We start from the raw sequence: 11,714 nt of genomic DNA on the forward strand, positions 1-11,714 counted from the left end.
TGATCTCCCACTGACAGAATTACCTTTTCCCCAGTTACTTCAGTGCTCATAACTGTACTGAAAATAAATTATATTTTGACTCAAACCCTTATTCAGATCTTGAGGAGCTTGATATCAAGGGGACATTACTGTAAGGAAAAGGAAATCACTGGAGGTGGGGAAAGGATAAAGGTTTAACAGTCTGCTTGTCGTTCTTTGTCCCTCCAGCTCCTGTGGTCACCCTGCTGCATGGGGCACAGCCCTGATGGAGAATACTTTTCCTGAGTCAGCCATCTGGGGAGAGTTTTGAGCTGTAAATGGGCATCTTTCACTGAGAAAGGAGCTCCTACACGCTTCTTTTACCAACAATACCATAAGCCACAAATTGATAGATTAATTATAACTGATATCTAGAAAATAGGCATTACCCATCATCTTTATGATTAACATGGGGTTAAAACAATGTACAGTCCCCATCAATGGGATTTTACATGCTTTCCTCGCTTCCCATGTGGTGTTATGGAACCCTCAGAAATTATCCTCTGGAGTCATGAGATGACATGAAAAATTTAAGCAAAAAGGGAGTTTTAAGCCTTTGTGAAGTAAGATAATACACAGGTACCCCCGAAATGCCAGGCAGAGGAAGGATTGTAGGAAAATTTATTTCCAAAGTTGAGAACACTAGACTTCAAAGAACATTACTCTTAAGGGTGTTTCAAACACTGAGCCTGAGGAAAGACACACCCTGTGTTCTTCTCAGGGCTTTTATTATCCCTGGACCCCACTCTGTGGGGCCTTTGACATGTCTGCAAGACTTACCTTTTTCTCGTACCAGGGAGCGTTTCTCTGGAATGTAGGAGGAGAAAACATCTAAAACTCTCTTTGGGAAAGGTACCTCTTCTAGGCAGAAAAGTCTTCCTATGCAAAACAAGCTCTGATCTCCTCTCCATAAATCTTCTGTGAGGGTCTTCAACCCTTACAGCCTTGGTGTTTGTTGAGAAATAAAATAATGCTGACAAGACTGTAATGGCTGAAAGCACAAAGCAGATCAACTCCGAAGATATTTTTCAAAACCTCATCATTTTAAGCTAATAATTTACTGGGAGGAGAATTGTACAAAATCTGTTGAGAGAGTGCCCATGGTTTGCGTGTTTTTGTATATTGATCCATAGCCTAAACTAAGTTGTAAAGTTTTTTCAGTGTATACATATAAAAAAAAATCTTTCATTTTATCGGTACTGTTTTCAACTACTGTGTTCCTGCACCCTAAGCCAGGAGATGGCACTACAGGAATTCCTATGGATGGACCTGTCTGAAAGCAGCCTAGCCTCTCTAAGGGCATGTGTGTTTTTAGTGTGACATACTGGCAATGCACAGTGTTGTCTGTCTGTCTGTAGTTACAGGCAGAAGCACCTGCATTACAAAACCAGTTGGAGCCTGAAAACTTGTGCTATTTTTTCATTTTGGAGTCTGATCTCATATTATTATATCAGAGTAGGCAGGAGGGAACCATGCAGGGGCAGTTGGGAAAGAAGAACTGAATTGGAGTTTGGTGGGAATTACTGCATTTGGATGCCCAGAGGTAAAATTTGGCTATGCTTACGAGGCCCTGTCAGGTACAGCAGCCTCCTGGGAAGTGCCTTCCTTACACTGGTATAAACTCCTGGGTGAGCCCAGCACTTTGGTCTCAGATCTGTTAGCAAACAGGAGGCTGATAAGGAGATTCCCATTCCCAGAGATGCCAGGTCACCCCATTTACAGTCTTGGCAACTTTGCTGTAGCAAGAAAATCTAGCAGGACATATCCCATCACCTACACACAGGGTGAAGGGATAAGGGAGCTGAGAGATGGTAGATCCTGTCCTAAGCCACAGAAAAGTAAACTTTGTCCAGGTTTCAAGTATTGGTTCCTGGTGTCAGGAAATGCCTCAAAACAGACAGTGGCTAGCAGATTGACATTTTGCATACCATTTTTTGGGGGGAAGAAGTGTGGTTATAAAGAATTAGTTATTAAGAACGATGGAAGTTTTTGTTTGTTTGGGGGTTTTTGAGGTTTTTTTAAATGTTCTTGCAGAAAACAGACTTGAAGTAGATAGTGCAGCAGGGCAGAGTGCAAATGCGTTGTTGGCCTTCTTATAGATGCTGTTCCCAGTTTGGAATTGTGCTTTTCTTGCAACAGCCTAATGGAACTTTAATGAGACACAGCATAGCCTGGCATAACTGACAGTGCTGTACTCCATTCCTCCTGTGGGCAAAGTCACAGACTGAGCCTCTGATTCTTATTTTCCACTGTTCTTGGTGACTCCTTTCTAACCTCTGGTACACATGGCTCAGGAGAGGGATATGGTTTGCCCTATGTTATTGGGTGCAAATTCTCCCAAATTAGTAGTTCTCCTGCAGTCATATTGCATAGTTAGCAGGAGAATTTTCCATTTGAGACTCCCAACTGCTCAGATCTCTGTTACTTTGTGGTAAACACTGTGCCCCCTATCATACCCAGCACTAGCAGTATCCACCCATCTGGTATTAGAAGTGTTGCCAGTATAATGTGCTGTCAGTGGGCTCCCCTACAGTGTGTTACTGCCCTAATCTGAGAACTTTGTGACATCTGGGCTTTGTTACAAATTGGTTTGGTTGAGCAGTCTCTTCTGAGTCACCCTTTATGTTCCTTTTTTCATGATTGTCAATGTTAATACATCATTGCTACAGCTGGAAAGAACTTAAATTCAGTGCCTTCTTTGCTGGGAACAATGTCTAACATGTTTACTATAGTGAATGTAATTTAAAGCATTATCTTACTGAAAAAAAAAGCACATGGCCTTGCTAAATACAAAGTTAGCAAATAAAGGTAGGTAGCCTAGAGGTTTGGTTAGCCATGAATAGCCTAGAGGTTTGGTTTCTGAATAGGTTATTTAAAGCTGATGTGCTGTCTTTTTTCAAGAACACAGTACCAATTTAGCATGTGTGCCCATCATCAACTTTTTAATGTTGGCATTATAGTGCAGGGCAAGCTGGAATAAGATGCAAAGCTCTCAGCTTACTCTGCCCTTGATATGCAACTCTCCTTAGCGTGCCTCTGCATGGGGTCACACAGTGTCAGTCATGTGGGTGTGAGACGATGTGACAGGGAGACACGGGCTGCAGCTGATGTGTGTGCCTTCCAGTGGGCCTCCTCAGGGCATGGGCTCCTGGTAACCAGCTCCCGTTCCTCTGTCCTGGCAGAGCACAGGCTGGCAGGAGAGCCATCTCCTCCAACATGTGCCTTGGAGCACCAGGAATGTCCCACAGAAAGATTCTCCAAAGCCTGCATATGAGGTCCAGCGGTAGCTGGGAATCAGCAGGGAGAGGCACGTGGGAGTCAAGTGTGGGAGTCTCATGACCTGAGAACATGACTTGAAGGTCTGAAGGTGATGGTGGCAGGTAATATCTTACCATGGGACACGTTTTGGTTTTGTCAGGTCTTTTAACATGAAACCTCAAAGTAACATGTTTTAAAAGGGTTGTCAATCTAGGATGCTGGCCTGAAACCTGTGCAGACATGTCTTTCTCTGTTAGGTAGCTGTCAGCAGTTTTCAGCATGCAGCAGTGCTGATTTGGAGCAGGATTGTACGAGTTCTCAGTAAATTATTTCAAAATCCTTCTACCAAAGCTCAAAAGCAGCAGTTGCAGGGAGTGCTCCCAGTGAGGATGGAAGTTACAGACTGAAGTCCTGGTTTCCTCTGTAGGGAGAATTTGTTAAGTCTGGCACCAAAGAAGGAAACTTCAGCTGCTCGCTCAGGTGTTCATCCATCTGCATTGACTTTAGCATGTGGCACAGGATGAAAGCTCTCAAAGAGGGCTATGAAGAATTCAGCAAAGTTTGTCTCTTGAGCAGAGCTGTTGTCCTGCAGACCATTAAAAATGCACTTGATTTTCAAGCAACATGGATCAGAGCACCAGTTTGTAAAAGGCACATAAAGGCACTTGCTGATCACAGCAGACATGAATATACTTATGGTGTTGCTAAAGGTTGAAAGCATTGCATGAAACAGGGCTGTGCTAATAAGGCATTACCTCCCAGAAAAGGGCTGCTACCTGTATGTGTAATCAGCATTATGGTTGCTTTAGGATGAAACTATACTTCTGTACTTCTTATTATATCAGAATCAAAATGAATGGTATCCTGTGTGGTGGCATTAAGCACTCCAAATAGTGTTTTAAACTATCTCTGTTCAAGCAGTACTGATGCTTACAGCTTCAGACTTCTTGTTCCTTATTGGTTTGGTCTTTGGGAGAAAGCTGCTCCATTTGGCTGGTTTAATAGAGCTGAAATGATAAAGACAACACTGAGATCAGTCCTCATGAACTACTTTTTCTTCAGAAGTGCCAAGCAACTTTGGTGCCAGGGCTTGCCAGTCCTAAAATGCGTTGCTTTTCTGCTCTTTTAACACCTTTTTTTTTTTTTTAACTGCGCAGAATACATTTGTATTGTTTCATGCACCAATTCTTGGGGGTTTAGATACAGTAGCTCTAATGAGCTACTCAGTATTTCCTCCATAGGTCTTCAGCTGAAATCAGCCTAACTTGGACCTTAGCCAAAAATCTTCTCAACAATTCAGAGTTGGTGGTATGAAAGGAGACTGAGAATTCTCTGTTTAAGCCCTCGGTATAAAATCATTCACATGCTTTTTGCTAATTTTGTTAGACACTGAGACCAGGACCTGTTTTTCAGCTGTGGCTGGACTTATTAGTGCAGGCAAAAAGAAAATTATGTTTTCTTATCCCCAGTTCAGCAAGGGGCTGGGAGGGAATTTGCCTGTGTCTCAGAAAGTAGCACCAAATTTGGCAGGAATAGCATGATGGAAGCTTCTACTGAAATTAATGTAATTGATGTGTAAAATAATGTAATGGGTTTAATCTACACAGAGGAAAGAAGGATTTAACAGGTGCTCCACTGCTTCCAAGAGCCTGAATTAGCCAAGCACCACACTTGCACTGGTGCAGGTGTTGAGCTCAGAGGAAGTAGAAAGGCATGTTGGGATGGCTGAATTCCCACTGTGGTGATTAGTAAGGCTGCTTTGTGTCTGTGGGGCTGTGACTTGAGCTGATGCAGATACTGACTTGCCCTCCTTGTGGAGCTTGTTTCACAACCTCAGCAAATGTGCTAAAAAGGTAAGAAAGTTCTGCTCTTCTGGAAATGTCTTCTTGCTGTATGTCCTTCACATGTTCACATACATGTTCAATCAACTGCTGTTTTTTATTCCATGGGGGGCGTGCAAGAGGTAAGAGCATCAACCCTTGCTCTGAAGATCAGATATGTTTGTTCCTGAATGACCAAGGAACAGACCAGAGGAAACTCTGGAAGTTAAACAAAGGCAGAGATGTTTTATTTGTCATTTCTAAAAAACAAACTTAGCGTTCAGATAGACGGGAATGTTACAGGTGAGAAACTCTGAACTGAAACCACTTTTTAAGCTAATGAGACTGTTAATAAGCACTGTCATTTGCGTGAAGGAGAATAACTTGAAAAATAGTGCTGTTCAGCATAGCATGGAGTAAAAAACATGTCTGTTTTTGTCTCACAAGGAGCCAAAGAAAATGCTTTCCTGAGCAAACATTCTAGAAAGCTGATGTTTGGAAAGATGTTTTGGTTTTGTGTCTCTGAATTGATAGAGTTGAGAAGCATAACAGCCTAGGAAATGAACATAAAATGTCCGTCCTCAATTTCCCCTGTGGTGCCAGAAGTGCATGGCATGATAACATGCACAATGTTCTCATTGTTCCTTGAATGATGGCCGGTTTAGGATTCTGTAGCAAAAGTATAGGAAGCAATTAACCCCTTTTACCTGGAAGGAGGTGTAGCTTTGTCTTAATATTGCTGGGTTTGGGATTCAGCAAAGCATGTGTTTGTTTGAGCCCTGGAAAAGAGTTCAGTTAATGGAGGCTGAGAACCTGGAAGAGGAGTTCCCCTCAGAGAAGAAAAACTTTTTAGGAGTCCTGAGTATCAGGAAGTCTGGAATACAATTTAGAAACTTTGTTTACTGTAACACCTCAGTCCCAAAGCCTTAAGCTTTACTGGGAGTATTACTTTTATATTGAAGACTTCAAGAGATCCCACCTGAACTTTTGCAGAGCCTTTAGCTCTTTGATACCTTGAAGTTGTGTAAAGAGAAAAAGCTACACGCTTCTTTCCAAGAGACTTCTTTTAATTTAGTGAGAAAATATGCATTTTGGTAAAAGGTTCACAGTGGTAACATACAACCAAGGAGAGTCATTTCACTAAAGCACCCAACAAACACCAATGCCACAACTTAGTAAAATGCAAACCATTGGTTTTAAGTTACCCACAAGAGATTAAGGAGAGAATAAAGAAAAGAAGAGATTAAGAGAAGAAAGAAGTAGGAGCTGGCTGGAGGGCCGGGCCCAGAGAGTGCTGGTGAATGGAGCTGCATCCAGCTGGCGGCCAGTCACTAGTGGTGTTCCCCAGGGGTCTGTGTTGGGTCCAGTCCTGTTTAACATCTTTATTGATGATTTAGATGAGGGGATTGAGTCCATCATCAGCAAATTTGCTGATGACACCAAATTGGGAGGGAGTGTCGACCTACTGGAAGGCAGGAGGGCTCTGCAGAGGGATCTGGATAGACTTGAGAGATGGACTGATTCCAATGGGATGAAGTTCAATAAAGCCAAGTGCCGGGTCCTGCACTTTGGCCACAACAACCCCATGGAGCGCTACAGGCTAGGGACAGAGTGGCTGGAAAGCAGCCAGGCAGAAAGGGACCTGGGGGTACTAATTGACAGGAAGCTCAACATGAGCCAACAGTGTGCCCAGGTGGCCAAGAAGGCCAATGGGATCTTGTCCTGTATCAAAAATAGCGTGGCCAGCAGGAGCAGGGAAGTGATCCTTCCCCTGTACTCTGCGTTGGTGAGGCCACACCTTGAGTATTGTGTTCAGTTCTGGGCCCCTCAGTTCAGGAAGGATATTGAGGTGCTGGAGCGGGTCCAGAGAAGAGCAACAAGGCTGGTGAAGGGACTGGAGTATAAGTCCTGTGGGGAGAGGCTGAGGGAGCTGGGGTTGTTTAGCCTGGAGAAGAGGAGGCTCAGAGGTGACCTCATCACCGTCTATAACTACCTGAAGGGAAGTTCTAGCCAGGTAGGGGTTGGTCTCTTCTCTCAGGCACTCAGCAATAGGACAAGGGGGCACGGGCTTAAGCTCTGCCAGGGGAAATTTAAGTTGGATATCAGGAGAAAATTCTTTACAGAGAGTAATCAGGCATTGGAATGGGCTGCCCAGAGAGGTGGTGAATTCACCATGCCTGGAGATTTTTAAACACAGATTGGACGTGGCACTGAGTGCCATGATCTAGTAAATGGACTGGATTTGGACCAAGGGTTGGACTCGATGATCTCGGAGGTCTTTTCCAACCCAATCGATTCTATGATTCTATGAAATAAAGAGAGGAGAAGAGAGAAGGAGTAAAGAAAGAGCTTAGAGTGAGAGAATTGCAAAGCTACCACCGAAGGGTCCTTTGGAGCCATACCACTGGCTGCAATTCACCATGTGACATTTCTCCATGCCTAAATACCTTTCATTGAGCAGAAGACTGAACACCTTAAAGAAATAAATGGTGTATGTAAACTATGGAGACACAGTGAAAATTATTTTTTCTGTTTAAAAGTATAATAATTATCACTGCTCCTTCTTTTAACCAGTGTGGATAATCTCTATTGAAATAGTTTTCATGTTGCTAAGGAAATACACAGATGTGTTTTTATTGCTTTTATCAGTCTCCCTCATTCATTTCTTGGTGCAAATCCTTTCCAGAAGGATTTGGCCATTTCTTTAGAACAAACAGTTTGATTTACGAGTGCTGCTACCCATTATTGCAGATTGGCAGAGAAATTAAATGTTTATGAACTAATCTATACCATCCTCCCAAATCATAGATGTTGGTAATGGAAAGTTCAGTTTAATGCACTAATAAACCATGGTCTGATATGTACTGTGCCAATTAATCTCTAAGGTCGGCGTGAGAGGGAAATTTGATACTTTCAGCAACATGTCAGAATTCATTTTCAAGTAAATGTAAGTGCCTGTGTAGGTGAAAGTATCACATTTGTGTTATCAAATGAATGAGAATTTCATTCACAGCTTACTGAGGAAGCATCTTTTCTGTTACACATTTGAGCCCTTCCTTGTATGCCTGTAAAAGTCAGCCTCCCCAGCAAAAGAAGGGAGTAGATTTAAATCTGCAGGAGGACTGCATGGACAAAAAAGTAGTACTTGGAAGAGGAGTGTTTGAATGCATTGTGTTTAAAGCTTGAGATTTGGTTGAAAACCTGCTGAAGTGGAACAATTGTTCTTGTAATAATGGTATTCAATATTTTACTATGGAAGCAAGTTTACTTCACTGGAGAGTTACAATTGTGGAGTTTGTTCAGATGGAAGTGTCACATGTATGGTGGCTTTGTAATGTAGAGAACAGGGATATGAAGGCTGAGGGGGCTTAGTGACGTGAACAGTCAGGCTTGCCCACCAGAAAGAGGATGTCTGCCAAATTTTCTCTTCTTGGATTTACCATTACAGCATGAGGGTCAGGGCTGGCAGATCTGTGTGGAGGACCCAGGTGGTGTTATACAGCGATGTCAGGCACCTCGATAATGGGAAATAATTACATATTGCTATTTTCTAAAAGTGTTGGAACCATAGAATGTTGTGGGTTGGAAGGGACCTTAAAGATCATCCAGTTCCAACCTCCCTGCCATAGGCAAAGACAACTTCCACTATATTGCTCAAAGTCCCATCTAACCTGGCCTTGAACCCTTCTAGGGACAGGGCATCCACAAATCCTCTGTGAAACCTGTTGCAGTGCCTCACCACCCTCACAATATCTTCCTAATATCCAGTGTAAACCTGCTCTCTTTGTTTGAAGCCATTTGCCCTTATCCCATCACTACATGCCCTTGTAAAAACTCCCTCTCCAGTGTTCTTGTAAGCCCCCTTTAGGTACTGGAAGACTGCTTTAAGGTCTCTCTGGAGCCTTCTCTTTTTGGACATGTCTTCAAACAGATAGCAAATCTTCATAGCCTTGGCCGGATGCAGTGAGGTGGCAGTGCATACATACACTGGCTCCTGCAGTGTTAGGGTCAATTCATTAATTGACTATCCATTCCTTCTTGCTGTAGGGAAGAATAGTGTGGCTGTTGTGCTTCCTTGGTTTCTTAGTAGGTGGGAGGAGAAATGACTAGTGTCTCCTGGAAGTGAGGGGAAAAAAAGCTGCACAGAGAGAGTTGTGAGGGGACATGTCTGAGCAACCTTTGCCCAAGCAAGCTTGTGGCAGTGAGTGGAGTGCACTGTGTACAACACTCAGGTGCTGTAAGACTGGTAAACAACTCTGATACATCAGGCATACCTGACTGCTGTGCTTCATTGTCCTGGATAAATGCCCCTTTCTTGTCTGTCTGGTGTCTATTTCTGCACAGAATGGCACTGCCCACTGGCTGGAGATTGTTCTTCTAAAATAAATTAAAATATAGTCCAAGACTAGGGAGAATGTTGATAGAGTGCAGAAATAGTTGTTCCTTTTAAGAGTGGTGTCCATGTTTCTGATGCTCAGTTGCTGAATGTAAGGGGTGTTTCTGTTGATAATGTGGTTTTCTGTGAAAGCCCTTTAGGGTCTAGGATATATTCAAAGAAAAGCACTGTGAGTAGTAGAAAACAGCCTCTACCTTCTCCTTGCCAAGGACCCAAACCCTTGAGCAGTGCTAGACAGAGGGACATTGGACTTCAGACAGCAGGGAACTGCAGGAGGAGCATTCTGCTCAGTGGACACGAATCCCCGTCTTGGATGGGCTTCTTGGCTATCCCTGTCCTGGCAGAAACAGCTGTGGAAATGTGTGTGGTAGTGGCCAACTCCATGAATACAGTCTCTTCCAAGAGCAGGATCACATATATCCTTGGACTTGGTGACCACCTCTCCTCAATCCTTCTGACTCTTCCACCTCAGTTTTGTAGGCTGCCTGTTCCACATGCCAGTTGCTGTGTCTAGTGCTACCCACCAAGAACCAGTGTTTAGCAGCTTGACCTTTCTCTGGGGATTTAGGCCTGGTCCCAAGGAGTTAAACTATCAGTTGCATCGAGTAGTGGAAAGTATGTTCATTAACCACGTTCTATTTAAAATACAAAGCAAATGTAATGGTGGCAAGAGGTGTCAGATGACAGGAACTGAGAATTGCTTTCTCTTTTCAGAGCCTGAACAGATGCAGCGTGGCTTTTCTTCCCCAGCTGCTGGGCTCTGCAGTTGCTCTTGGAGCTCGATCCTGGTTGTGTGGAGCATTTCTTTTCTGAGGTGAACACAAAAAATATAACAGAAAGCAGCCTTTTGTAAGGAGCGTTCCTCAGGATCAGAGCTCAGAGCGATGCTTGTGTTACTAGTATGGAGACAGTAGGTTGAAAAAAGTTCAACCTTTAAATGGTTTTGAGGCAAAGTAGGTTTCCCTGCTCTCCTACTGTTTAGGCATTTCCAAACTGTACTTTCAGATTGGGTATCTTTTCAAGGGGATTTATTGATGAAGCTAAAGCTGACTTTGAGAGTGTTTGGTGTGTTTCTCAAAAAAACTCCTTGTAGTTAAATTTCCAAAACATCTTTTTTATACATTTTCAAAATGAATAAAGGGTTTTAAGTTGAAGTCACTAGCTGAAGGAGACTAGTACTATATAAAGAGTTTGTAATTCTTTATAAATGACTGAATTATATAAGATGACCCCAAAATGTTTTTGTCTTATAAGCACATGAACATTTTCTCAGGTATTATTCTCAATTTAGGGTGGAAATTTTTCAAAATTACTAAAACTTTTGGATAGCATAAAAATCCATTCCCCATGCAGCCCTGTGAAATACTTTCAGGCTTGGTCACAGTGTAATAGGAAAGGAGTATTCTCTCTGTTTTCATCTGTTTTGTCTCTAAAAATTATTTGTACTTTGAGGAGTGAAAGTGATGTAATCACTATTAGCTTGATTCCGTGCAATTAAAATTCAGAGAAGTACTGTCAGCCTGGTTATGTCTCATAATCTGGCACTTTGTTTTAAACAAAAATATGAATATGAGTTTTTAAAAATGGATGGCTGAAAAATCTGTCTGTTTCTGCAGTGATGAGAAGTCATCCAACTTTTTTAGTTGTCCAGGCTTGGATCCCAAATATTTTAGAAACTAGTAAAACTTGCAATTTCAGAAAGGAAAATATGATGGAAAATTCAGCCTCTCCTTTAGGGCTCTGTCCAGCCTTGAACTAGGCTGGTTCTGTGACCACATGTCGGTGTAGTGTTGATAGGGCAGCGTGAAACGGAGGCTGACAGCATATATGGTGAAATGTTGTTTAGGTTTTTGTTTGCTTGCTTTCCCAGCAACTGAGATCCACAGTTTCTTGGAAAGAGCATGCTTCTCCCTGGAGCATGTATGCTAAGGAGCAGTAGGGTGTGTAGCAGTGCCTTGAGAAATGCCCTCCAGGCTAAGTCTGCTTATGTATCCCACACTTTTTTGTTGCCTTTTTAGAATGAAGTTAAACAACAACTTCCTTTTTTAATTCCTTCTATCCAGGGCTTTTTCCACTGTGTGTGTAGCAACCACAACCCTTTGTAAACTACCTGCTGGCATTCTCTGTGCAGGGTGTAATTCAGAGGTTCATTTGGCCCTGTCTACCAGCTTAGTGAGGGTTTAAATGGAAGGTTTTTTGGGAAGCCTCAGAAAAGAGGCAGC

Source organism: Corapipo altera, unplaced genomic scaffold (genome assembly GCF_003945725.1).
Source record: "Corapipo altera isolate COAL_440 unplaced genomic scaffold, ASM394572v1 45, whole genome shotgun sequence".
NCBI classification, from domain to species: Eukaryota; Metazoa; Chordata; class Aves; order Passeriformes; family Pipridae; genus Corapipo; species Corapipo altera.